This window comes from Pseudopipra pipra, chromosome 14, assembly GCF_036250125.1.
Source record: "Pseudopipra pipra isolate bDixPip1 chromosome 14, bDixPip1.hap1, whole genome shotgun sequence".
In the NCBI taxonomy this organism is placed as follows: domain Eukaryota; kingdom Metazoa; phylum Chordata; class Aves; order Passeriformes; family Pipridae; genus Pseudopipra; species Pseudopipra pipra.
In genome coordinates this window covers 4,443,701-4,466,192 of record NC_087562.1, presented here as the reverse complement: position 1 = coordinate 4,466,192, position 22,492 = coordinate 4,443,701, and the positions used below count along the sequence as shown (strand labels likewise).

General features: G+C 41.3%; 1 long non-coding RNA gene across 2 annotated transcripts in view; it reads left to right on the top strand.

Annotated features, from left to right (window-relative positions):
• Nucleotides 1-22,492, top strand: part of LOC135421991 (uncharacterized) — a 377,077-nt gene that overhangs the window by 138,051 nt on the left and 216,534 nt on the right. For both annotated transcript variants that reach the window (XR_010434268.1, XR_010434267.1), the window contains one exon: nucleotides 1,941-2,008. This is a non-coding gene — a long non-coding RNA (uncharacterized LOC135421991). The remainder of the gene's footprint in view (nucleotides 1-1,940; nucleotides 2,009-22,492) is intronic.

Below are 22,492 nucleotides of genomic sequence, written 5' to 3'. Positions count from 1 at the left end.
CAGAGAGGGAATGGTCTTGGCTGAGCATGACCAAGCAGTGAGCTGTTATTATTACCAGGGGTAGTATCAAGCTTATAACATCTTCTTGTATCAATTAGACAATGTATGGGATTATCATTATATTCTGCACACGTTCTCTTAATTATTTTCTTAATTAATAATGACTGTCTTCACTGCCTCATTGATGCTTTTGTGATAGCTCCCTAAATTTAAATGCTTATTACTCTTTATTGAATTCTTCTTCAGCTGAAACTTGGGTGTGGTGTAACCTAAAATGTGGGTTTTTTGGTTTATATATATATATATATATTGTTGTGTATAATACACAATAATTTTATGTTGCAAAAATAACTCACAAAGTTCGAAATGGGGAAAGATTGATACCCTTGCTATCATATAGGTTTGTGAGTCAGTCAGATTTATTAAGGCCTAGTGAAGTTGGGACACCATTTGTGGCTCAACAGAGTGAAGAATTCCCTGTTCCTGGATTTAGCCAATGAGCTGCAGTTCTGTTATTTCCCCAGGAATGCTATCAGCTGGATCCCACTCCTCTTCAGTCAGCTGGATCAACTTCTTTTGGTGTAAGTGGGAGTTAGAGTGGGTTGGAGTTGCATAAATTGCTACATGTGGATGACAGTGGAGGATAGAATTTGAATTCTTTTTGTAATTTTTTTTCTACTAAAAACTAAATAAAAAGATTAAAAAATACTATGCCATTAAAATTCAGATATTTTAGTGTCAGGAAAAATACAAGCTGTGTCTGATGCTGCTCAGGATTCATTGTTCTTACGTGGCATTTGAAATTAAATGCACTCACAGGTCAACCCAAATGTCTATCTGATTGGAAGACCCAAAACTTTTAGAGGCTTGTTTTTGATGTGAATGCTTAAATTAAAAATTCATAGTTCACTTTCCTCAGCTACTGTGCAACATTCCTTTAAAATTCAATGTTCCAGTGAGCAATCTTCATTTGATACAATATTCATGGGTAGTAATCACAGAAGGTTGCAATGCAGTCAGAGCAGATTTATTTGGAAGTTCAGTGGCATTTGTTTGGGAGCCTTTGCTGAGTGCCTGTTCCTCACCCTGTAGTAAATTCCCAAATTCCCCCGTTCTGCTCTTCCTTGGCATGTGCAGTTACTCTGGAGCTGCTTCTGCTGCACTGACGTGTTACTCAGAATCCTGGGAATCAATCCTTTAAAACTGAAGGAGTTTGGCTTTTCTTGCAGTGCCTGTGATAAAACCCGTTTGCTTTGGTTTGGTAGCACAGCACTGCACTGCTCATCTGGCTCCTGGTTCAGTCCATGCACCTGTCACTCTCTGGATGGCAAAATTCCTTGGTTTAGTTGTCACAGGTTGGATAAATTCAGTGGGCTTTGGCATTAGTGCTGAATTCAGGTGCAACTCTTTATCTCACTTGTATGCTCTGGAAATCTCCTCTGGCACAAGTGGGAAGAGAAGAATACAGCAGAATACTGTGCTTTTCCCAAACATCCCTTGATCTTATGATTTGACAAAATTTGTTTTGAGAGAGTTCTGTTGCAAGCCTGCAGAATGACATTGGCAACTCATCCTCAGTTCCCTTAGGGTGGTATCTTCAGTGATTTATGTAAAAGTCTGTGTAGCTGAATATGTGGGGAGATTATTTTTGACATTCCTGGCTTGGATAAATGATACATTTTGAATGGCTGGATGCACTGGTTCTCAGGTGGTGCTGATTTTTCCCCATGTAAAGAATAATGATAGTTAATACATGTTTTCACACTTAATTATTTTAATTGTATTTCAATTTACTTTTCTAGTCGGAAGTACCATTTTCTTGCTACTTGAATTTAAGTGATTATGAGGAGTCTCAATCACAGGTGTTTAAAGAACTGAGTAAGGTTGAAATAAATGAATAAAATGGAAATATTTATTCTGTTCTCCCTTCTGTTCTGTAGGAACTCACCCACTTCGAGTGCTGGAGTTGCAGAGAGATTTGCTTGGGAGATCCTGGCAGGACACTCAGGTACAGACCTGATAAGTATCTGGAGATCACAGTATGGTTGCCTAAAGCTTCCTAACCCAAGGGTGTTTTTATCTCTAGACATGCTTTCCTCTTTAAAACGATGAGCCCATAGTCTAGTTCTAGTTTTTAAAATTATTTGTTCCTTTTCTCTTTCTTTTTGCAGTATGTAGCATGGACTCTCACCTTGACCATCACAGGTGATTGAGCATTTCAAAGGACTCAGTGGTTTCACTTTTTTTTAGCTGCCTTCCTTGCTAAATGAGCCCTGCCCTGATTCCTCAGAGGCTCCTGTGCCCTCATTAGGGTGATTTCTTGATCCCATTCACTCAGTGGAATTTCCAATAATGCCACTGAATTTGGGGTCCCAGTCCCATGTTCCTTTCCCTCTGACACCCTCATTTACTTTTCTTCTCACCACTGTGTCACGAACGGGGTCTCTCAGCTGAGGAACACCTCGTGTCCCAGTGTGCATCCAACAGAGCTCTTTGGTTTCCTTTGACACCCACCTACTATCCCACTCCTTCACTGTGGTTCCCTCAGCATGGAATGTCTGGTTGGATTGAATATGCAAATGTACTCCAGGAGCTCTGCTGTCATGGAGGAGAATAGCTGTGGCAGGACTGTGAACACAACAGGCTCTGAGTTGAATGGAGAGGCTGCTTTTAGGAAAAGGAAGAATTGCAGAGCAGCACAATTTGGGTGAGGTAAGAATGACTCATGTAAAGCCATTCCTTTTTTTTTTTTTTTTCTCCTGCAAACCAAATGTGTTTCTGAGCTGAAGGATTGTGACATAAATCTGGAAGGGAGACTCCAGATCCCTGTGGCATTGCCTGGTTTCGTGAGCGTGGCAGACTGCTCCTGCTATGGCTGCTTGACAGTCAGGAGGAAGTTCTTGGTTTGCCTACACACTTGAAACCCAACCAAGTGACTTTCCTGTTTTCTTAACACATGATCAGCAAACATAACTCTTGTTACACTACATACCTAATTCCCATAATATTGTCAGTTGTGCCCTGACATAATGTGTAAAGACACAGAGGATCATTTCTTCAGTAGATGTGAGCGGGTGAGGGTGAGAGGTATTCTGACAGCCAGGCTCTGGCATTCCAGAGCTCTTTTCTCCACCCTGGAAGCAGAATGAGCTGCACTTGCACGAGTGTGGGTAGTTTTTAGGAAGGGCAGAATTTGGGAGGAGATGCTGAAACAGAGAAAGCATCTCTGGAACAGAGAGATTTCCAAGGCAATGCTTCTGATGGTGTTGGATAAAATGTGTGTGCGCTGGCTGGGCAGCTTGATTGGCTTTTTGTGAGTGTACAAAGTCCTAAACCACTCACCATAATTGGTTTGTTTAAGCAGTGTCTAAAATAAATAAATCTATTACACCACAAGGATTATTTACTTTGCTTTTTAAAATATTGGGGCGCTGATATTTCCTTGCTTAGAAAGTTCAAGAGGGCTTAATGTGCATTTCTGACACTCTTCTAATTTTTTAGAAGTTTTTAAAAATTTTTTTCCTAACTTTCTGGAAAGGACTGATGAAAATGAGTGATATCTGGTGATAACAGAAATAGTGTGTCGTTCAAGACAAGTCAAAACAGGGAAAGGCAAATGATAGCAGTGAGTCAGCCTTTCAGAGCAAATAACTAGTACAGACCTTTACTCTGGGTGACACAATCACAACGCACTCGACTAGAAAAGTTCTGTACCAGAGGCCTTTTCTGAAGATGTCAGGGAGATAAAAATACTAAATGTAGTAGCCATACATACTGAGAAGGATCAAGGGAAGATTTAGGAAAGAAACTAAAGAGCTGCAAATCTAATTTCAGATGTGAGGAAAGTGTTGGACCCATAAATAAATTATAGCTATGGAACATTTAGAACTGCAGAATTAATTACAGTCTCAATAGAAGGCTGAGAGCAGGAGCCTGCTGTGAAGGCATTACAGGGCTGATTAAGGCCAGTCTTGGAAACAGAACACTTAAAATTTTTTTTTTTTTTTTGAATCACATGTGAAAATGCTGGTGAAGAAACCAAGCATGGAGTTATGCAACCACACATACAAGGGAAAGGTGTGTGCCAGGGGCACACTTGAATTTTACCTTCTGTGTTAACAGTTAATCACACCAGTTTTATAGAAACTATCTTAAAAATGAGGTCTATTTCTGTGGAAATGTTAAGTTCTGTTTTCTTTTTCTGACGTGTTTTCATATTTTTACTGTCTCCTTTAGTCAAAATTATTGTTCAGATTGGTCATTATGAAACTAGTGTTGATTTATGGCCTATATGAACAAACTGCTTTTGGAATAAAACACCAAATAGTTGGGGGATAAATTTAAAAGCTGCTCTGTTTCAACCTGTCTGAAGTAAGAAGTCGTAATTTTTTGAGTCAATTATTTTCTTTAAGTGGGAGAAGAACTATGAAAATAGAAATTACACTAGGTTTTGTGAACTGGATGACAGGGACTGCTTTTCCAAAGTGTGAATTCAATTATGGGCTGTAGTAAGAAGTGTGATGTTACAAATCTAATTGATAGGAATTCGTTGAGGATGTGGAACTCATAGATTTGCCCAGTTCCTTCATCCTGCTCGTACAATATGTTCTCGTGTAATTTTACTCAAGTGATCAATTTAAATGATAAGATTAGAAACAAATGGGCATCTGTGGGCAGTATTGATGTGTCATGCTCCCAGAGCTGACCTCCAGGATGGGCTGGTGGTAACGATGGTTGGCGTAATTATGATTCAGTTCTGCTTGTTTATTTGGGAGAGGTTAAGTGATCCCGGGCTGGCTGGAGTCCTGTGCAACGGGTGAAGCAGGGAGAGAGGTGGACAGAGCCATCAGTAAATTTAAAAATAGCTTTAGGATTTAGCTGAGGTTACTCAGCACAGCATTAAGGCTGATGTAACTTCAGTTGCCTTCAGCCAGTCTTCCCAAACATCCTGTGTTCTCCTGCAGCCATTGTTGGGGGGCTGTGGCCATTGACACACAGAAAATGCTGCAGGTTTGGTCTCTGCAGACAGTTGGAACTGTGCCAGAGTGCTTCTTCCTTTCATTTCCTTTGAGAGCTTCCTCCATGTCAGGAATATTGGAATATTTGGACAGCAGTTGCTGAGATTAGGTGCTGTTGCTCACAGCAAAAGGTGAAAATTAGTATAAAACCTTCCCGGTTCTAATTCCAGGAGAACACTCCCTCAGATGGAGTTGGATGCACTGCCCTGCTCTGTGGGTTCCCTGATTTCTGGGCTAACATCTGTAAATAACTTTCAGCTTGTCCCTATTGATTCCCCAGCTGCTCTATCTCCCTTGCTGCCGTGTCAGAGACAGATGAGTCTCGAGGGGAGCGCAAGGAGGCTGGAACAGAACTGCTGCAAATGCCCACAGAGCAGGCAGGATGTTCCAGTTGGGCACTGGGAGGATCCTTCTGGTGCCCAGAGAGTCTGGAAGTTCACTGAGGTCATACAGGTTTTCTGAATATCCATCCTGAACAATTACACGTGAACAGAGAAAAAAATAAGAGTTCACTTTGTGTTCAATGGCAAATCGTTTTCCTCTTCCTTCCTTTATTGTGTTTCCTCTCTGGGTTTTATCTTCCACTCATTGAATTCAGTAGCAAAACTCAAGTTGGCTTAAGTGGGACAAGATCAGTTCCCATGCCAGGAGGAATTATTATAATAAGGTAATGATAATCTGGCATCTGGTGTTTTATGTAATGATAGCATGGTGTGTTCAGGATTGTATTTAACTGTGAGTTCTGTCTGACGTTATGAAGCTCTTGTCTGATAATATTTTCCCCTGTGGGATGGGTGATTGTTCACAGGCTACACATTTTACAGACTGGTGATACTGGAGGGTCAGTAAACACTGAAACCTGTTCCAGTCTGAGCAATGGACACTGATGGTTAAATAAAGATAACTTCCAGGTTTGTCCTCAGCTATTTGGAAGGTGGTGATTTCCCTGCAAACTGGATTACAAGACTGTGTGTTAAGACTTGGTCTTCAACACCACAGATGCTTGCTAGGCAGGAATGCAAATAACCTCTGAGAAAGGGAGCAGACACTGAGGGCTTTACCATGTTGATAGGAGGAGTGTTTTTAGCTGTAGGACTGAAAAAAAAGGAGAGTGTTTGCCTAGAAAGGACAGCAAGAGGAAGGGAGGGTTTGTGAGTCAGGGATCAAAGTATGTGCAGGAGAGGAGAGTCATGTGCTTCAGGAAGGCCGAGGTAAGAGCAGTGCTGGAGCCCCCTTAGGCCAAGCAGAGCTCAGCTGTACCTGCAGCTCTGAGTTTGGACAAATCTCTGGACCTCCAGAGTTTGGACAAATCTCTTCAGTCACTGCTCAGAGCAGCAGAGAGGGATTTCCTGCTGTAAGCAGCAGACAAGGATCCACGCTGGGAGAGCTGGCAGGTCTGCTGAACACGCCTGGGCCCAGCACAGCTGGGACCCAAACACAGCTGGGTGTGAGCTCCACAGGCAAGATACAACAATTGAACTACTCCCAGAGTTTTCAACCTGCATAGTATAACAAGGTCAGGTTCACAAAGCTTAGCCCTCTGAGGGAGGGAAGAAGAAAAGACATTTGGATGAGGGTCAAACAGAATAATACACCATTTATTCTTAGAGGTTTACTTGTTCACATTCAGTCCCTACCTTCTCTCTCAAGTTTGTCTGTTCATCACTTCTAGCCTGCCTATTCCAGCTTTGCTCTTTCTTATTCCTTTCTTTCTGGTTTCCCCTTCCTTTGTGCTTATATAGATTTCAGCTTCTCCTTTTACTCCTATCCCATGAGGAAGCATTACTGCACTCTGCATTCCTTATTTAACAGGATTTTCTTTTCCTTATGACACTAGAAAGGTGAGTCCCAGTGCAATTAGGGATACACATGTCAACAACTGGCTCTCATGAAAACTGCAGAGCTGAAAGTTTGCTGCGTCTGTGCTTTATTTTATTTTATTTTAAGCAGTTTAGTATCTTATACAAGTTCCTGTGAAAAGTCATGGTGTCACTTCTTGTCTTTGAGTTTCTTGGACACCTGGAGTTGTTTGTGAGGCTGAATTCTGTAGTTAAAGTTCCTGGGTGAATGAATAATATGCAATTTATAAAAGGTGAAGCAACGTGGATAGCAACCAAAAATAACAGCACAGAGCAGTTTTCCTGGCCTCCATCCAGTGCAGAGTCAATGGGAACGTCTTCATTGGCTTCAGTGGGATTTTCAACAAGTCTGTTGAGAATACTGTACAAAACACCCCCTCCAGACAGCAAGCTTTGTAATAATTATTATCATCAGGAAAAAATACTGGGCTGTCGCCAAAGGCCAACGGAAATCAGCTGTCAGGGAAGGCTCAAAGGTTGCTCAGGTACCGTGGAGCTGATAAAGGTCCCTCGTGGTGGTGACACGAGACATGTTCAGCTGGGCTGGGTGCACTTCCCAGAGTCCCTGTGGGACTGCAGTGTTTCCTCAAGGAGGTCTGGCTGTGATGAGTTCTCCAAACATGACCCGAAGTGGAAGGTGCTTTAGGGTGTCGTAGCACTGCCAGTGACATTGAAAAGCTGCCCTTGTTTTCTAACTTCAATATTCATGTTTGTCAATGGAAACAAAACAAAAAAACTGAGTCATTAGCAACAGATTATATTCCAAAGCATTTGCAAGATGCTAAATGTCTTGAGATGCTTGTAGAAGCAGAAGCAAATACTGAAAGCAAAATAATGAAAATTAAACATTTCCTTGCTCATTCAAGAATAATGATGTCAGGGTTAATCACTGCCATAGAAATACCCAAATAAATAAAAATACATTAGGCAAGTATTATCTGAGTGTTTGCCTGGCTGTCTGAATTTCTCAGGATTGTTAATTATTGACTTTTCAAAATTTGTTTCTAGTTGACTTTAAATTCACAGTATCAGGGTATGTCTAGAATTTTTTGAATCACTTATCAAGTTTCTTTCCACCAAATGCATCTGTAACACAAAATAATCACTCTCAGATCTGACATGCGAAAAATATGAAGTAAAAATTGAGTAACTGTGATTAGACCAATTAGTTTAGAAACACTGCCTCTAAATTATTGCCATATCTTTTCTTAAGAAAAAGTGAGAGTTTAGTGCAGCATCTGTTCTCTAACCTCATCTACGAGTTGGAAAACAGCATCACCAATGAATAAAACATTTAGCCTGAAAAAGGGGTTAAATCCCTTTTTTTTTTAAAAAAAAATATAGAAATAGCCAGTGTTAATCATAATTCTCTCACTGAATATTTTGCATAAAGTTTCTATTTATATGAAGCTGAAAGACTAAATGTGGTGCTCTGTCTTCAGAGTGCCTGGAGATGCCTCCATAACGTGGTGTTACATTTAACAAAAATGGTGCATGTGTGATCAGATAGATCTGAGCTTGCCTCATCCCCTACTCACTTTTGTATTTGAATTATTGTTTAAAAAAACCTTTCTTTTATCTTGGAATCTGATGATGTTTTTGAAAGGTCAGGCTGCTGCTATTGGACGACTTTTCAGTGTATGGAAGAGTGTGCCAAGAAATGCTGACTCTTGGATCTCAAGGTACAAAACATGCTAAAAGACTCCCTCTTTGAGTGGTAACAGTGTGTGCAGTGTTTGGTGTCCACACGTACATAAACCAGATTATTGCTCTTTTGCAATGGAGAAAACCGAAGCACAGACAAAACTAAATTAATTTTCCCCCAGTCAGACAATGAGTCAGTGACAGAGCTGATAAAAGAAACCACCAGCTCTGGGGAGACAGACGGAGCGAAAGCTGCGGCTCGGGAATCGCACAGACACAACACCAAACTCAACCCAGGTGGAGGGGACTCCATGTGTGAGGCTGGTCACCCCTTCTGCAGGTCACCCCTTCTGCAGGTCACCCCTTCTCCTGGTCACCCCTTCTCTGGGTCACCCCTTCTCCAGGTCACCCCTTCTCTGGGTCACCCCTTCTCCGGGTCACCCCTTCTCCAGGTCACCCCTTCTCCAGGAACTTCACCTGGGACTCCTTAGTGGGGCAGAAGCTGCTGCTCAGCCAGATCTGATCCCTGCTCCTGCCCTTGGAATTAGGATCCACGGGTCACTGAGTCACCTCTCTGCATATCCCTGTCCTTCAGCTCCTGTGTCATGAACTCCTGCCCAGCTGGATGGTGGGAGAAGGGACAGGATGGAGGAGGGAACGAGTGTCAAGGCCAGGCCTGTTGCTTCCTGAGGGAAGTCAGGGCCATGTGCACTATACTTAAAAAACCCTAAACTCCTCTACAGTTTAGTTCTTTCAGTCATCCCAAACTGCAGTGTTTACTGATCACTACTCAAGCTTACATTAAACCAGGAAATCTTATTTCAAACTACAGCACGGACTTACTTGGCTTTTAGAGGTCCAATTTTGTAAACAGAGCAGTTCAGCATTTCCCAGTGAGGAGGAATTCCCACAGCACATCTTTATCCTGTGGAGGTTTTGCTGTAATTCATTGCACGAGCCCTGCAAAAAGTCAGCAATGAAGCACTGGGAGGGTGAATTGAAATTGGAATTTTGAAGAATGAACTCAGTAACAACTACTACTGCCGCTGAATTAATTCATATTAATATTTTATTAAAAGAAATTCATTGCCTCTCTTCTAGCTCCAGGTAACTTCTGTCGTGAGGTGCTAAGTGGAAGTCACAGATCTTAATCAGCAGATGCAAGTATTTCTAGTGGCATCAAATTAAACTGCTCAGATAACACGGGTAGTGGCAGCTTACTAAATTGCATTGTTCTGACAAGTGGACTGTATTTATTAAGAAGCTAAAAAAATTTAACAAGTATCTCTTTTTTTTTAATGAAAAACCAACTTCTTTTGCTGCTGGGTAGGACCAGACTATAACTTTACAGTCTGTCCCAGTACAAGTGCTGTTCTAGGCACAGGATTAAATCCTGACTCCTTCCTCTCTCCCAGGGAAGAGGTAAAATACTTCATCCCTTCTCCAGGAAGCAATGCATTGTCTTCTGGGCAGGTAGCTTAGATCATGAGTGGAAATCCTGTTTTCCACCTGCAGAGTAAGTGGCAGCAGGACACCTTTGGGTGTGTGCCCTCTCCTCTGCCCCCACAGCTGTGGTTACTGGCTGAGTAGAGCTCATCAAAACTGGGGGCCAGTTTTGCCATCCTGCTTTGGTGTGGTGTGGCAGCCCTGTGAAAGCCAGTGTGGATGCTCCTGTGGGCAGGTACTGACTGTGTCAGTAAAAGATCCATCAAATTACCCCTCCAAGGACTTTGCTGTTTGATTGACATCATGCAAAATCAATTGTTAAATGCCTCTTTTCTTTCTCTCACAAACCAAACAAACACACTGGGAATTAGGACACAGAAATACAGTGGTAGCCCTGCTGCCTTCCATATGTCACCAGCCCTTGCAGCAAAAAATGCTGTCACCCTCTCAGATGTCTTGTCATGCCTTTCACCCATCTTTTGTGCTTTATCTGCTCAATAACTTCTCACCTGTCTCAAGCACTTAGGCTGCAGCCTTTCCTACCTTTAATAATTTCCATCTGCACATAACTTCAGTCTGAGTCTCTTCTGTAGAGCTGATGTTTTATACATACTATAACTCTTTTAAAAAAATCTATCCCTGATTGTCTTTCACACTTCCTCACCCACTTCCCCTGCCTGTTTAATGTTTTATTCCTGCCATATTTATTACAAGATGGCATACAGATGCTCTTGTCCTGCATATATTATACTGCCCATTCTATTGCTTCTTTATTCTACTGGATTTAATCAAGTATTGCTCCATTATTCATTCATATGTAACTTCCTTTGTAAAAGAAATTATCTCATTTTTTAAATGTCTTGTATTGTCCTGCTGAAAATTTACCTCTTACTTGATGGAGAATTTTCTTGTTTTGTGAACTTTCTGCAGTTTTTTTAAAGTTTCAGGAAAAAAAAATCCAATACATTTCAGTAAAAAGAAGCTTCTCTTATGGAAAACAATGAGCTTAATTCAGTAACGTTATTTTGTGTCAATTCAGTAAATAGATGTTGATTATTGCACATTGTGAAATCATCCCTTTCCCCACAAAGTTTAAATTAAGAGTGGCTCTTTGGATCAGGAAGTTTAGTCTCCTGCATAACACAGGTCATGCAACTCTCTTCTACCTTGCTTCATATCCACTAACTCTGCTTGTTGTTGGAACGAGACCATATGCTTCAGAAAAATGGTGCATGTTGGTTTTTAAATTACCCAGTGTTGGGAAATCCATCACAACATGGGCAGGTTTCTCCCATGGTCTCTCAACCTCACTGTTCATAGCATGGGCCTTATTTCTAATCAGACTTTGGGCAGCTTCAGCTTCAACAATTGTTCCTTTCTTATCCTCCTCTTTTCACCATAAAGCCCTTGACAAAAGTCTTCCTTGGACAGCTGGAAATCTCTTTGTGATTCTCTGTGTCAGCCTGAGCAGCCATTCCTGAGAACATTTTAGCATTTTCCATTTTGCTTCCAGAGCTGGACCTTCTGAGCTGTTCCCTCTCCCTGGGCTGAGAACTGATGTTCCTGGAGGGACAGACCTGCAGCTCCTCCTCTCTGAGCACTTGGACCTGTGCACTCTTGGTGCCTTCAGTCATCCCAGTGCCACCAGGGTGCTTTTCAGATTCAGATCAGCTCGGGATGGGGGAGAACTTAACGGATCAATCCATCTCATTTGGTTGGGGACCAACATCACACCAAAAGGAGTCCCCAGAGAGGGCCAACCGTGGGTGGCACAGGCACAAACCCACGTGGAGCTCAGTCTTTGAGCTTCTTGTAGCTGCTGTGATACGTGTGTGTAATTTTGCATGTAGGATGTGTGACTCCTTTATATGTGCCTTAATTATATCCACATACAAGATATGTATCTGTTAGGTATGCACACATTTACATGCATTATATGGCAAAATATAATTTTATGGTAAAAGCTGATTAAAACCCAGTTTGATTTCTTGGATAAAACTGAAAGTCTTTGAGGATTAATTATTCAGGATCACCCATGGTGGAAGCTGTAAAGGCCTCATTCTTGTAAACTCTGAGGGGTGAGGAGCTGGCTGGTTGGGAAAGCTGTGGATGCTCCTTTGGCTTCCTTTGGTGTTGTGAACACACAGGAATCACACTTAAAAATGGAGAAACAAACTTGCAACAAAAGCAAACACACAGGGATGTGCATCCCTTATTTCTTAATGTAATTTTTCACATTTAGTGTTACACTTAACTACATGATGTTTGGGAGGGTATGTGTAAAACAGTAGTGTTAGTAGAAGTAGTATGTAAACATATTACTATCAATTTACAGTCTTACTAAATGTAGGAAAATAAACTCCTGAAAACCACCTTTACATTAAAAAATACCTTTTGAAACAGAGCTCTAAATCAACAACAACCCTCATGAAAAGTAAGACATAAAAGGATAAAATAATTTAAAGGCAAGGAGAGTGAGAATGGCAGTTCTAAAAGGAATACCCACGTAGAACTGCTGGAGAATTTAAAGCAATACTTCCTACTGAAAACCTCTCTGAACTCTCAACTTCATGCCTAAGATAAAGATAATTGAAGGAAAATTAAATTTACCCTTAGGACTGTTTGTAGGAAACTCTTCTAATAAGGTTTATATTAAGCAGATAAGAGTGTGTTTATGGTGGTCACAGCCTGCCTAATAGAGCTGTAATAGATACATTTTGTATTTAATCAATAGCAATAAATAATAACTTCTCTTCATTAACTGTAATGCTCCTGTGGTTAATTTTAGCTTGTACTGTAGCAATATCTGTATCTTGTTTATGAAAGACTATGATTTTTTATGAAATAACCTGATATAACTGTTTTTATCAAGGCTTTTTCAAAGTTTAGTGATGGCCTATTATATGCTAAGTGTTTACTATGATTTTGCTTTCAGGGTAAAGCATATTTTTTTGTGTAGGTCGAGAATTTTAGAGCAGCTCTGAGGAAACTTCTTAAAAACAGCAGAAACTTTAAATAGGGAGAGCCTTGCTCTGAGAAATCAGAGTGAGACTTTGCACATGCACACAAGCACACCCTAAAATACTGTCATATTTTTAATACTTTTAAATATAATGATTTTATTTATAATATTTATATTATAAGTAAAAACATTATAATATATTATATATTAAAATATTTTATTTATAATATTTATTTATAATAATTTATGATTTATTTATAATAATTTATTTATATTTATTTTTAATAATTTATAATTTATTTATAATAATTTATTTATATTTATTTGTGTGGGTTTTTTTTCCCCAAGAGCCCTTATTTCCACTGACAGTACTGTCTCCAAGAAGAAATACTTTCTTGCATAAGCCCTTGTCTGTGGGCATGAGGCATCCACGGGCTGGCCAGGAGTAGCTGCCTCAGCCTGTTGTTGTTGGGTTCTCTTCCCAGGGTTAAATTGGAGGCAAACTTTTGTATTTGTTGATTTACCATTCCCTCTTTCTAGAGCAGTGAGATGTCCCTGTAAGATCCTGTCCTGGGATGGAGTCAGTTGGCAGATCCAGAGATAGCAGAGAACATGAGGCTGCTGGAAAGGTGCCAGTGTTAGTGTCAGACCCACCCCCTGTCTGAGTCTCAGCTGATTCTTCTCTGATGATACGACAATCAGGGCAGTCAAATTTTTATTTGTACTTGTAAATTACTGCACTGCCTCTGATCTGTCCCTCTGTCTTCAATTTAGCTGTAATAATTCTCAGCCATTCTTCTGACCAGAAATTACGTTTCGTTCAGCGGAGGATAAAAGAGGCCTTTAAAACAAACTGAGGAAGTCTTTGAGATTTCAGTTTCACAATCAATTTAAGTGATGCCTTGTGGCCCGGCCTCACCCAGGGTATGGAAGTGAAGCCTGTGATGTGCTGCTTTTGTGCTTCCCAGATTGATGTTCAAGGCAGCCCTTTGTACCACTGAAATGGCAGTTATCTGACTCACCTCTTGAGCTGATATTGTGTACCTCTCCTTGCCATCTCTGTTAGAAGCTCCCACATCAATGGAAGGAGCAGTATTATCTGGATGAAATGTGAATGTCACAAGAATGGGGCTGTATCAGACCATCTCCTGGTTCTGCATTTTTAGTATTCAGACAACATCGTTGGCAACAGAAGGCAGGCATCTTCTGAAACAGAGCTGTTGCAGTCGAAGCAGAAATGCTGACATGTGTTAGTGGCATTCCAAGGATGTTTAAACTCACATCTCTGTTACATTTGAACTTGGTTTTTACACTTTGGTTCAAAGGCAAATCAAAGTTGAAGTTTGTGAATACGATATTGCTGAAACCCCACATCATTTTCAGTGCTCTGTAAATGACATTAAACTCATGGCATTGGTAGCTAGCAGAATTCCTCTTATTAGATTATTAGGGAACCAGAGAAGTCTGGTGTCATTTTATTTCGAGCCTGCAGTAAATAACTTTGCTAAAACTCTTTTCATTGAAGACCAGAGGTGGTGTAAGTCAATGTGCCATCAACCCACGTGTGCTCGGCTCTACGCTGAACACGAGTGCAGTGGGAGATGAAGTGAGATTGAAGAGCTTTGGGTTTAATTCCTTGTTTCTCACAGATTTCCCATGTGGCTTTGAACAAATCACTTTAGCTTCTGTCTGGAAAATGGAGAGAGCAGGATGTTGCTGCCTCACAGGCACGCTGTAAGTGTGTCATATACTTGGATTCTGTGGTGAGGGGGGCTGCAGAAGTGTGTAAAGCAGACAGATGTGTTACTGCTCCTCAGCAGCTTTGGCACAGAACAGCCTGCTCAGGCTTTGCACAGGACTGGGTGAAGTGAATGTGTCTTCTGCCTCCCCTTTGCTTTATTATTCTTATTTTTAAACTTTTTTTGAAAAGCAACAGTACTGTACACAATCTGTATCTTTGTTGGTGTGGATTTGGAAAGTGCTTGCCACTTGAAGGATGAGGTGATGTGAGGAGGTAAGAGAGCAAGGCTCTCTTTAATCTGAATTCTGACAAAAGCGGGCACTAACTCACATTCTCCCTCACCTCCCTCCCATTGTCTGCTGTGGCAGCCCCCAGTATTGAAACCTATTGATGAGAAACACTGATGTAGAGACTTATTAAGAGATAAATCAGCAGTCACACAGCATCCAAACTGAGCGCAGCAGGGAACATAACAGCCAAAAATTAATCCTATTGCTAAGGAAAGTAATTCAATGACAGCAAACTCTTAACAGTGGGTTTTAACAATCATGAAAGGGGATAATTTTACACAACAAATGGGTGGCTTCCCCTTTGTGCTGTAGGATACAGAACTGGTTGTTTTACCCAAGGAACTCACATGGCAATTTCCCAATCAGGAGATTTCCCATACCGTTGCACTCCTAATTTTACAGAGCTCTGGCTCACTGCCTCTCTCTTGGGCTGCCTTGCACCAGTGCTTTTCTGTGGTGTGCACCGTGTCAGAGCAGGAGTGTTAGACTTGCAGCATAAGCCACTTGACATTAAGACCATTCTCAGTGAGAGTAAAGCCATAATGAAGAAGTGGAACTGTGCATTTAGTTGGTGTTTAGATGGACATTGTCACAGCAAAAAACACGGGGGGAAATAAAAAAATAAGAGCATTCTAAGTCTTGCTAATACCAGCTTAAACTGCTGTTAATACAAATGACCTAAAAAATATGTGTCATTTACCACTTTTATTCAGTGGGTTGTGCAGAGCAAGGCCTGATGTTCAGCCAAGGTTGCCCTGGAAGGTGTCCTTCTACAGGTCTGATTCCTGCATGATCTTAACATGGATGGTGGGAATTTCTTGTATCCACCTTTCAAGGCGAGAGAACTGGAGCTTGGAGAGATTTAGTGACTGGTTCAAAACATGCTTGAGGTCCATGGAAGGATGGCTGTCATTAGGGTCGTGCCCCTAATGACCTGTCTGCTGCTGTACAGGGAGTTTGGACATGGACTTGACCTTCTGTCCCTCAGCATCCTGCTCTTTGAATATGAACATCCATGTCCTCCCTTTGAAGCCACTCATGGAAGGCAAATTTGTCTATCACATTAATTAGGTGGGGTATTTCAGGTTCTTGAAAGGTGTTTTTAGAGAATTTGCAAAAGCTGGTGTGGTTTAAGTGTAATTTAGACAGATGACCTTGATATGATTCTTGTTAGCCAGCTTGTATGCATTGCTTTGGTATATATAGCTGACCTCAGTTCTGCTATTTATAGCATTAGGAGAAAATAATATTTCTGTTTTCTGTGGTTTGGGTCATATTTTACCGATAAGGACCTCTTATGGGGAGAGTTATGATTATCAGTTAAACCACCTCATATAGCTGTAAAATTAGACAAGCTCTCAAAAGAAGTCTTAGCAATTAGAAAATAAAAAGCACCATGAAAATCTTAGTTGCACTTTCCTTCTGAAAATTCCTGAGGCTGAGAAAATGTCTCTTATGTCGTGTAAATCATAATTTTCTCACGTGGCCATAAATCATTCCATGTGCTCTTGTTAACATGTTCATACTAGTTCCATCTCAAGGCTCTTTTTATTAATCACTGTACACATGTGGGATGGCAGGGGCTGAGATATGATCAAAACAGTAACTTCAACTGTGGCACCAAAACAACCAAGATTCGTGGAAACAAAACCTATACAGCAGGTAACAACAGCAATTTTACCTCTAAAAATGTCTTTTAGCTATTGATTTAATTCTACGTTTTTGTTGTTTGCTTTACCAGAAATGAACATATTATCCATGTATGTTCTGCCAAGCATTACAGTGGGCAGCTGAGAAAGTCTTCTTGAGACTGGAAAAGCTTCTTGGTGTGCAGTGCACGGGGCAATGCTGGCATTGCCAATGAAGTTGCCTGTGCTTTAGTCATGTGTAGGACTCCCATGGCTGATATAGAAAAAGGCAAGTGGGAAAAGGTTATTCTTTCCTTATTATCAAGCTGGAGGGACCTTAGTATGTTTATTCCTTTCTCAAGGCAATTGGAAGCCCCTTTCCTTGGCTGTGCTGCCTGGCAGCAGATCAAGCCCAACGCAGCCCAGCTGTGAGCTCTGGGGGCAGGTGAGGGGAGCTGGGGGTGAGTGAGGGCACCTGGGAGCTGAACAAAAGGGGCTCAAGGACAGGGGGGTGAGCACTCAGAAGAGCGACCTGAGCCTTGAGGAGCTTCCTACCCTCTCTTTAAACTTGTTCTTCCCGAGATTCTGCCCTGGATGTCACCCCCTGTGTCCACCTGAGTGACAAACACCTCGGCGACGCCTCCTCTCAGGTACCGACTCCTCTGCCCTGGGGCTGCCTTACCTGATCCTGCTCACCAGTGCAGTTAATATTAGCAATCAGGCTGTAGCCTAATGACTGAGAATTCTCTCTCTGCTGTGTTTTTTCCTCTGCTGTTGTTAGTAAATATTTGTATTAATATTAGTTCTTACACAAATCCTATTTTAGCAGACGTGCTGGTGGAGTGCTAGACCTCCCAGGCCCACAGCACACTGTGTGCATGCAGCAGTGGTGGCTGCTGTGTCAAGAGTCACAGCTTTCATTCTGGTGAAGTAATGCCAACCTACATTATTTTGTGTGAGATTACAAGGGAAGATGGGGTTATTTTATTAGGCTGTCAATCAGCAGGCAGCCTGGCTCTCATCTGAGTGCTGAGCCCTCTCCCCTCTTCCTCCTCCTCAAACAAAGCAAACAGAAAGCTGGGGTTTTTGAAGGTGTTTATCATGAAATGTATGAGGCACGGTGACACCTTCAAATAGAACAGAAACCACATGCCAAATCAGTTCTATTGTGAAGTAAAGGCAGCAGGTGGATTCTGTGAATATATCTGTGCCTTCACTGGGCACGGCAGACTTTTCTAAAAACGATGATGAGAGTAAATCAGTACAAAATAGGTGGCAATTGAATGAATTTCTTTAGAACAGAAGTTTTTATTGGCGAAACATAATAATTAGTTTCCACAACCCATAGCTGCAGACACTGGCTGTTCTGCTAATGAAAGATGCTGCAGATAGCGGCTGCAAAAGAATACAGCGAAATTACAGGCACTGACAAAAGGGTGTATTTTTCATTTACTAACTTTTCTTCCCTGAGCGTTCCCTTGAGTTACCTTGTTTTGTTTACAAGAGCTTCAGGGGCGGGGGAGGGTGGTGCACGGTGTACATGTGCAATTACTTTACATGCTCATTTCAATCATAATCCATTCAGGATGATAAAAATGAAATCAAACGTAATTTATAATCTAGAACATTGCAGCTAGAGCTTTTTAAATTTTACAGCTGCAACGTGATTTGACATAATCCCTTACAGTCATTCAGGCTCTTTTAAAAACAAACTGCATTTATCCATAAGTGACAATTACAGCCCCACTTTCTTCCTCGGAAAATTTGGTGTGTTATTGTGGTTTGGGGGGCGATCTCATGTAAGTAATGACTGCTGTTTGCATGTAAAGCTGTTTATTTTCAGACCCCCACCTATCCTGAACCTGTTCATGGACTGCCATTTGCTTAATGCTGCTAATTAATATGAAATAACATGCCACTGTTAGGCAGTTAAAAAGAGAGACTTCAAATGGAGCTTAGCCAGTTGTAATGGTTGTCTTGTTAATACCATTGTCATGTGCTCTAAAATGACACTAAACAGTAATTCCACTCTGTGAGTATTATGATATGAGTGGCATTTCATTCTGTGTTTAGAAATCCCAAATCAGCATGAGATGATTGTATACTCTTCCTCCACGCAGGGAGAGGAATTCCCCTAAACCTGATGTGGAGTGTAATTTCTTGGTTATTGATTTGTTTTATTTCCAAAAAGCCAGTTGTGGCAGAATCTCAGCAGCCTGATGCTGAAGTACATCTGTAGCACATTTCTGAGTGAGCTGCTGCCAACCCAGTTTCTGTTTTGTCCACAGAAGCTGATCTCTTCTGTGTGGTTAATTGCCATTATCTTTTCTTCATCTCTCACAATCAGCAGTGTCTACTTGTTTTTCATGATTTTGGAAAACACTGCAGCATTATTCACTTTGGCAAAAGCGTCTGGGTGTGCTGAGCCCAAAGCTGACAGTTGTTGGAAAGACTCTGATTTCAGCAGGCTCTGAGTGTCATTCTCTTCATGCTTTCCATCTCCAGCTGAAAGGTCTGTTTGCTTCTGGTTGCAGCTCCCTGTCTCTCCTCCTTACAGAAGCCTCATTTCGGGTCTGGTGCTTCTTAGAGTTGTGTGACAGTGGGAAATTCCCATTCCGAGGTTTTCAGTTGGAGTTAGTTGCACATCGAGGCAAATTCTCTTTCCCTCCTCCCATTTTGGCTGTAGCTTCTTCAGGAAGAAAAATGTTTGACCTCTTCATGGAGTGAGGGATCACTTCCAGGGACATAGCAGAGGATCAGAGTTAACTAGCTGGGCTTGAAAAAGCCAGTATTGATGCAATGAGGGAAGTCCAGTAGAGAAGAAGGAAAGCTGAAACTACGAAGCTGGGAAAATACCAAGCAGTAGGTACTTGGCACTAGGTTAAAAGGGGATTGAAATTCTTGGTATTGCAAATTCTGGAAATACTTGGTATTGGCAGCCTCAGAAATTAAAAATCTCAAGTTGGATGTTCGAAACCGATCTGTTTTTCCGAAAAGACACAAAATTCTTATTCTTTTCTTTGAAGTTTCAGATTTCCTCTGCTTCTTGTAGTGTATCAGGGACACAGTGTTAATGTTTTCAGATACTTTGAGAGGTGGTACTGGGGTGCTGCAGCTGGGCCCATCTCTTACATCTGCTGATCTGAATGATGCTGCTTTCCAGAGTCTGAATTGGACCTTTTCCCCTGGGCAATATATTACACCTGCACAGCCCCAAGTGCCTTTCTCAGCTGTGCCCTTTAGCCTGTTCTAGTGTCACCCTTCTAACCCCCACATCCTCACCACACTCCACTTTCTCTCTGCAGGTCAGGAAGGCTTTTCCTCTAAACTCTTCCTCCTCAGAGCCTGTGAATATCCTCCAGTCCTGTCCTTTGTGCTTGCCTCTGTCTTTGGGTTTTGTCTCCAGACTTAGCAAGGTCAGCCACAGAAAGCATCCTTTTTTCCCCCTACTTTTCTCTGACCTGTTCTTAAAAGAGAGCTTAGGGATCAAGAGCTTTACCTGCTGCTTTTGGTTGTTGACAAAGAGCAGAGCAGAGCTGATGTTTGTCTCAGGAGGTGTGGAGAAGTGGGGCAGACAGACAAAAGGAAAGCTTAAGAAGACATGAATAGAGCTGCAGAGATGCTGCCCATACAAAGAAGGAATGGGAAAAATCTGATATATCTTTTGGGTTCAAGTTCACCCTGGCCAGCAGAGCTCTGTTTACAGGGGTGAAGAATAGGAGAGCCTGGCAGGAGAGAGTCAAGAAGAGCCATGATTTCCATATTTACAAGTATAAGACAGGCCTTGAGTTAGTATTCCTGTGTTGAGCAAGGAAGAAGGAAAAAGAGGCAGAGATCCTGAGGAGCTTACAGATTGTGTTACTGGGTTCAACAACACGAGCCCATTCAAAATGCAAATGTCTCAAAACAAAGCATTCAGATAAAATAATAATCAGTCTAAATTCTTAAATCTGATGGAAGGGTATGTTTTGATTAGATCTCTCTGTCCAACTCCATACTTAATTAATTTGATAGTAATGACACTAATTTTCCTTATTCCTTCCATGCACTTGCCCTTGTTGCTGCTTTCTCCTTCGTGTGTATTGGTTAGGGAGTGAATCCTTTGCAGAATGCAGCACAGCAGGAGACAGTAAGAATGACTGAATAGGAAAGGAGACAGAAATAAACTTCACCTGGTAATGTAACCCATGTTTTCTGCCTTCCCACGTGGTGTGCTTAACTTTTGAATTTGATCATATTTTTACGTTATGAATATTGTATGAAGTGGTTTACCCAAAAATAGAATGAGAGCTAAATTAAGTGGAAATATCATACCATTTGAACTAGTTCAGTCTGAAGGCTCTGTTTTGGCTGATGACAGAGCTGGGGTTTGTTATTTTTGAATTCTTTCTCTGGGAGAGAAAAGCGAGACAGTTGGGCTTCACTGATTTGATAAAAATCCTGAGTAAGTTAAAAGCAGCAGGTCTGTGTCTGGGTGCAGCTGGAGAACCACGTCCCTCTAAGTTGTCACTGTAAGTTGAAGGTGCTTGTTCAAATGACCAAGGTGTTTAGTGATGGTCTGTAGGGCTGTAATCGTCTGTACAAGTGTGCAATTTGACTGTTTGCATCCCAAAGATGTCGAAAATGGCCTATTTTCAGTGCAGATGGAATGCTTTAATTAATTTCTTTATGTGAACACCAGTGGATGTCACCCTGAGGATTGAGGGCCGTGTGCCAAGTGTAAGAGGTCAGGTGCTGAAACACAAAGCCACTGGGAAACACTTTTGAACGGGATATTGGGAAGACTAAATGAATCCATGCAAACAAAATTTTGCTGTCTTGTTGCAAGATGTAGAGATACCTGTGTCTTTCTTGCTTGGTAGTATATCACATTTTCTCTTGTTTCTTCCTGTGTTTCAAAATCAATATTCTATCCACAATTTCAGTTTTCTTATCTGTCGGGTCTTATCTGCTGTCTTTGTGGAGCTGGACAACAAATCCAGTCCTGACAGGTATTTACAATGCAGAATTTTTTAATAATGTAGTTTTGGATGAGTTTTCAAAAACAACTGGATGTCATTTTAATGAGTGAGTTTCAGGGTTGGCATTTTACTTTAAGAAAACCTAAAGCATTGACTTACTGTGTATTTTTTTCATAATATCAGACTGAAAAATACCTACAAAAGGCCACTTGGAAGGATTTCATTTGTGTTTTGTGTGGCTAGAGAAACCCTACTTACAGCACCTGAGACCTGTTACAATAGGTGCTGTATAATCCTGCCAAAAAAGGCAACACAGAGAAGACAAAGGAATGTGATTTTTCATTATTTTATGGATGGAAAGACAGGCACAAGGAGATTGTGGATTCTTCTGGGTCATGCAAGAAATATGTTGTGGAGTTTTGAAAGTAGTCTGATAAGTCCTGAATTATAGCCCAGTGGCTCAAACCAGCAGTCTTTGGTTATTTGTAACAAAAATTGCAATGTTAATATCAAGTTGAATTCGTGTCATTATTTTCCCCAAAAATATTTAAGAGAAAACTCAGGCAGAGAATGTGTATTAAAGCAAGAAAAGCAGCAGAAAGCAACAGGGAATTATATTCTCTGTTCTAAAATATGGAGGCACTTTTTTTAGAAAACACTTCTCATTCATCACAGGTACAGAGCTCTGCTCTCTGTGTATGTAGCATTTGTTTAGTAAACGGTGCACGTAAAAGCCCTTTATAATATATATATTCAAAGGTAGCATTCCATTGCTTTTCTACCAGTTCCTGTGTGGTGTCATCTGGGACACGAGACACGTGTGGGAAGTGGGATGTGTTAGAAAGAGGTGCCCACAACAGTGGAGTTGCTGCAGATGCCATGTGTGGAAACCAAGTAAAAAGCTGAGTGAGCACAGGGCTGAAAGGGGGCTGACAAATCAACT